The sequence below is a fragment of the Ambystoma mexicanum genome, chromosome 3p (genome assembly GCF_040938575.1).
Source record: "Ambystoma mexicanum isolate Mex_15411 chromosome 3p, UKY_AmexF1_1, whole genome shotgun sequence".
Taxonomy (NCBI): domain Eukaryota; kingdom Metazoa; phylum Chordata; class Amphibia; order Caudata; family Ambystomatidae; genus Ambystoma; species Ambystoma mexicanum.
The window spans coordinates 802,711,589-802,717,588 of NC_090925.1; positions in this window are offsets into that span (position 1 = coordinate 802,711,589).

Below are 6,000 nucleotides of genomic sequence, written 5' to 3' on the forward strand. Positions count from 1 at the left end.
GTGTTATATTAAAAATATATACACATTTATTCCAAGGCTTTTAAAACAATGACCGTAGCGAGAAATCAAAATACAACTCTAGTAAACCAACACATACCAAATCAATACAATATATATACAAATACAAACAAGTCTAAAGCGTTAGATGCACAAAATGTGTAGTCCACCTAGAAGGGAAGGAAAACGGGCAGTGCGAAATAATGCTTAGACCCAGTCCGCCTTGAGAGGCACCTAACTAAAAGGAAGTCCGAGCCCTACGAAGAGTGGAGCCTTGTGCTCAAAAGTACCTTCACACGCTAGTGCCAACGGGCAAAAAGGGGAGTCTCTTCGAGGGAATCAGGCAGTTCAGTTTAGTGCACAAATGAAGAACAGAGTTCCGCGACTCAAGTGCAGCCTCCACTGTGGGCAGAAGCAGAGCGTGAGTACGGAAAGGCGTGCTGTTTTGACACAGCGGGGAAAAGCTATGGGCTCCTGCAGGAGGGCGACCAGTTCCTAGCTATGCTACTCACCGGTCCCCGATGCAAGCAGACCCAGGCTTCTCCGCGGCAGATTCAGTGCTGGCAGGTTCAGGAGAGCAGGGGACGTCTCATCGTCGTGTAGATTCTGCAGCAGCAGAGTTGAGTTAAATATGTCCCAAACGAAGTGAACCTGCACAGTTTACCACAGCAGGGCAACGTAGTGGCCTTGTGTATCTCAGCCAAATGTACACTACTCACTTCAGACCTGGGAACGCCAAGTGTACGAATCGTGTGAGAGTGACAAGGACTAGAAATACAACACAACCTGGCGGCGGTTACAGAGCAAGACTCCTGGGTAGGCTGGTCAGTCTGCTGGATGGCCCAGAGACTTCCGAAGGCTTACGTGCAGGAGATGGTGAAGATGCCGAGAATAGCTGTCCCTGCTATTCCAAGGGTCGAAGTACCAGTACAGGCCTTCTTGTTCGATCAGAGGTAAAAAGGGTTTCACAAGGCGACAGCAGTGCAGAGGAGCAGTCCTTCAGCGGGTCACCAGCGATTCCTCGGTTCAGCCTCGTGGTTGCAGGATACTTGGCTCCTGTATTCCTTTGTTCGTGAGAACTCAGGAGATTGACATGGTAGTGGTGTTTCCGGTGGGCCCAGGTATTCACACCACCCTAGACTCTCTGGCACCCAGGATGTGTATTGGGAGCAGACATCCCAGCCCACATCCTGGAGGCGCACACAAGGCCTGTAGAAGCCCACAAAAGCATCTGTGTTTCGCGGGAAAGTACATGCACAAATAAGGAAGGCCCCGGGTCGGCTCGACCTGGGGAAGGTGAAGGGAGCAAGACGGTCAGCGGACAGGACAAAGGAGCCTCGTGGTCTGGCCATTTTGGGAGCCAGGCCACCATTTTGGGCTAAGCGCGAGAAACGCGCTTAAAACGCCAAAAGGAGCTCAAAACACAAACGATTGCTGCCAAAATTCCCGTCCGTGATTCACTTGCACCGATCAGTTACAATCCAAAAAGAGTATCTAGGGCCTGTAGAAGGCTAGAGACCCAAGAGAGCAGTAACTTAGCTTACAGTGCCCTCTTGTGTCATGTCGCACGAAAGCCGCAACATGATAAACTACGGAAAACAGCGTTTCCCGGTACTGACTGTCTTAAGGGCATGTCGGTTTCCCCGTAAGAATGGAGCGAAAGCCCAGAGGAGTGCGGCAGAAGGCTGCACTTCTCTGGCAAAGTCTAGATCATGGTGAAAACAACAGCAAAAAGTTTAGGGGTTGCCACATGGAAGGAAAATTACCCACAATTACGAAATCTTTCCTAACACCCGTGTTGACTATAAAAATGAAGTGTTTCCTATCTCTGGGCCCACCAAGGGTTCCTCATCGGGTGAACTGTCATAGATGGGACTGGGTATGCAAGTGCTCTCTGTGACCTGTCCTAATCTGGGTACCTGTTCGACCCAGGGAACGTGACAGGGTTGTTTCCGATCACGCTCACCCCTCGGTATGGTGCCATTGGGCACTGCGCTGCATGTGCATGTTTCCAATTCCATTCTGGGGGCTGCTGCTGTGTGCACTGTTGTGGTTGCTGAGGGTATGCTCCTTGGGGCTGTGTATACGCTTGGTGTATTTCATAGGCTATGGAGGTCATTCTTAGTGTCTGCATCTGCTGTGTCTTCTGGGGCGGCGGGTGATAGGTGTTGTATGTGTTATACCTGTGCCCTCGCCTGCGTCTGTATTCTCTTGAAAAATGTCCCCACTTCTTGCAGTTCCAGCAGTTTGAGGACCCCATGCTCTGCCCTCTAGGTCCTATACCTCCAAAGCCCCCCTTAAATCTGTCCCTCCTGCGCTGCTGACTGCCTTGCTGCCACTCCTGTGTGGGGTACTGCTGTCTGCCTCCCCACTGCCCTTGTCAGCCTTCTAGCCAGAACACTGCTATTCGGACATCCGCTTACCACTGTGTGCGCCTTGTTACATCTGTCTATGCTGGTGTGGACACCTTCCCTTCCACAGCTATCTTTGCTAGCTTCCTCTGCACCAACTTTGCCTGCAGCACCTATGTTTCCCTTTCCTTTATTCGTTTGCAGTGGTGTATTATTATACTCTGAATTTCCACCTATCCCTTTACTTCAATGCCCATGTCTAGTGCCTTCTGCACCTCTTTTGGTAACGACATAGAAAAGAGGAACTGAGCGGTCCCACTGGTCCCCCGTCTCTACATCTCCTGAACCTTAATGAACTGCGTGGGGTCTTCAACATGGCCCATAATGTTTTGCATAATCGACTGCAAGTCTGGGGCGTTTGGATATGTGTGCCAAAGCGTGCCCCACATCTGCACTCTGTTATTGAACGTAGCGCCATCATCTGCATTGTTGTCCAACCTTACTCTTACCCTGCTTTAATCCACACATTTCCAGCCTGCTCCCCCCACTATTGGCACTAATACATTATTCATATCACCCATGGCAAGGTGTACACCCGTGGTCTGTTTTTCAAATGTGTGTATCCATTTCCCTGCCGTTAACGGCGGGAGTGCTTTGATCAAATTGTTCTTGTCCATCTGTGCCCAGGGTACATACTGTGCTCTACCCATCCCCTTATGTATCATGGCATCTGGAAGCTCCCCTTTTCCCCTTTCCTCTCAAAACTTCCCTTTTGCCTCGCTACTGACATTTACCCAAATCTCCTTGCCCTCTTGTCCCACAAACTTTCCACTCAAGGTTTTATTGGTGGTTCCTGTAGTGCTTCCTCCTCACCATCCTCAAACTCATCCACTGTACGCCACCCATCCTCTCCCTGGTCTCCACCTAATCCTCTGCCGGACCTTACAGTTCCGTACCCCGTGCTACGGTCTAGTTTCGTCCTTTCTTCCCTATATGCACATACTTTATTGCTGTGCTGTCTAGTCTAAAAAAAAAATGTCCCCGCTCGCCACTTGTCTAGGATGCTCCCTTTCTCTGTGCTGTTGGCAGTAATTTTAGTTCTGCCTGTGCTGCCTCTAGCGCCTCTTCTAATTCTCTGTCCTGCGCACTCTTGCATTGGAGCGTTCGCTGGAGTGGGTATATGTGGGGGCGGTGGGACTGTTGCCTGGGTGGACACATGTCGGGTTACTGTACCCAGTAGCTGGGAGTGCTGCCAATTGATATACCCCTTTGTGCTCTTTCCGTGTCCCACCCACCTCTGCTTGCTTGACCCCCTCATCGGTATTCTGTGCCACTCCCTCATCGGAGTCCGCCAGATCCTCAATCCTCTTCCAGAAGTCTAGAATTTCCTTCCTGTTCTTCAACTGTTTCCCCTTGTTTTTCGCTGCTATAAATGTATGTAGTCATGTGTTCCAGTATTCCTTTATTAAGGGTCCCTTGTTCTGGGCAGGAGTGTGGCATCCTCCTCCTTAACCCCTCAGCCCCTCTCGCGTTTGTCACCTACTGTTTGTGATACCTCTCAATCTTCCCGGTACAAGGGCAAGGTCTTGTACATGTATTCTAAAGGTGTCTTCCCCTCCCATTGCAGCGATTTATACACTGTAAATCGCCCCTACGCTTCTAAACTCGTGCTGCATACGCTGCAAAAATCACAACCAAAAAAATCTGTTTCTCGTCCTCCCACCCCTGCCTGTCAGCCCTTGTTACTTCCCCTCCCCTGCACCCACTCTCGCACCCAAAACACAGTACTATGTATGTACACAATGCCCTTCCTTGGGCCTCCACCCTGCACAATAAAGACACAAAAACAAGCTATAATAACAAACGCTTCTATTCCTGAGGTGGGGATTGTTGGGGAAGGAGGCCCTTGCTATCTGTTCTGTGGGATGGTACTGCAAAGAGTCGCTCTGCTACCTTCTCATGACCTTGCAGGGTGCATTCTTTCCGGGCGTGAGGGTCTAACTTTCTGACCAATGGAGGAGGTTGTGGATCTCTGACATGGCCAGAGTGGGGGTGGTGTTTGCGCTAATCCAAGGGGGCTAATACTGTTTGCCATGCTTGGGCCTAACTTCTAAGATAGCTGCTGCTTGCCAAGATGGTGTTCATGCCTGCATCTATCATATAGCTGGTATTACATGCATTAAAGTGATTGCTCTCCCCCGCACCCAGCCCCCTCCTGCTCCTTGCATGTACTCCATTTGCATCTAGTTCTCGTTTGGTATCGCCTGGGGGGGGGGAGGTTGAGAAGACCGTCAACACACTGTAGACTACATTATTCCACCTCAAAGGAAACCGCTAACAATGTGGGTGAGCAAATGGGTAAAATTCCACATATGTGCACATTTTCCCTCACCACTAACCACTCCGTTTTTGGTGTCCGTTATGAAGTCTGGCTTGGGTCAAAGGAATTCTCACAAGTCTGCATGGCACTTTCTAAGGCTGTGCTGCCTCGAGCGTTGCATATTAAACAAATCTGCACCTGTCGAGGGAGCACAGCCCTAGAGACTGCCATGCAGATTTATGATAATTCCCTTTGGCCCAAGCCAGTCTTCATAACGGACAGAAAAAACGCAGGGGTCGGTGAAGAGGGGGATTTTTTTTTTGAAGGATTGTGTGGTGGAGAGAAAAAGGGTGCAAGGTGGAACATGGGATTCCGGGTGTGAGAAAAGAGTGCACCTTGAAGTAGGGCTTGAAAGCTTATTTTACTGGGGAGTGGACATAGGGTGGGATGGAATGGGGGCGTTGTATGTTCGTGCAGGTCTGGGAGAAGCTGTGAAAAACGAATATTATCTTGGGTGTCTGAAATTAGCCATTTTCCTGTTCCAGTCGGTGCTTCGTTTTCAACTGCCCAACGGGATGGCACGTTACATATTTTAGCAACATCCATCTCGATTAGGAGCGTTTCTAGTAGTGGCCAAATTGCAGGTTACAGTGATTAACCAGCACAAAACGGAAACATGGCAAAAGATACATTGCGTAGCCGAGATAATTTTCTAAAAATCGAAAGGTGTTTTCAACAGCTTGCTCTGTGGAAGAACTAGGTCGGTGGGTGGGTGGAATAGTGTGCATAATGTCCTGGTGTACGTTTTCAATGGTCATGTGGCCGTCACCAGATTTAAGACCAGTTTGAATTGATTTTAACAGTTGGTGCTGTGATTCAGATCTGTTGTGCAAAGTGGAGAAGCACACTGCACTTGCAGATTACTTCCTTACAAAGGCCCCACGTGCACATGCAGAGATGGTAAGGAGTCCCAATTAAGAAAATCCAGGTCTTTATTGTTAGGAAGATGCCTGTTAGTGCAGTGCACGCATGAGCCACTCAGGGGAGCAAGTTTCATCTTAATGATCAGCAACTGGAGAATTTCTTTAGGGGGTATGCAAATAACAGTTGGAAATTCCGGTCTGGGTAGGTCAACCTAATACTTTTTTTTTTTTTTGCTGGTTTTATTGTGGTGGTTTTGGCAGATTATTTCTACCTTGAAATAGATGTGCTCAAATACTGGGAGTGGTAATTTTGCTAGGGTGATCTGGTAATACGCCTGTAGGGCTCATGAATATATCTACCTATGGTTTGGTCTGAATGCATTCGGATTCTGGTCTAGGGTGCCTGAAA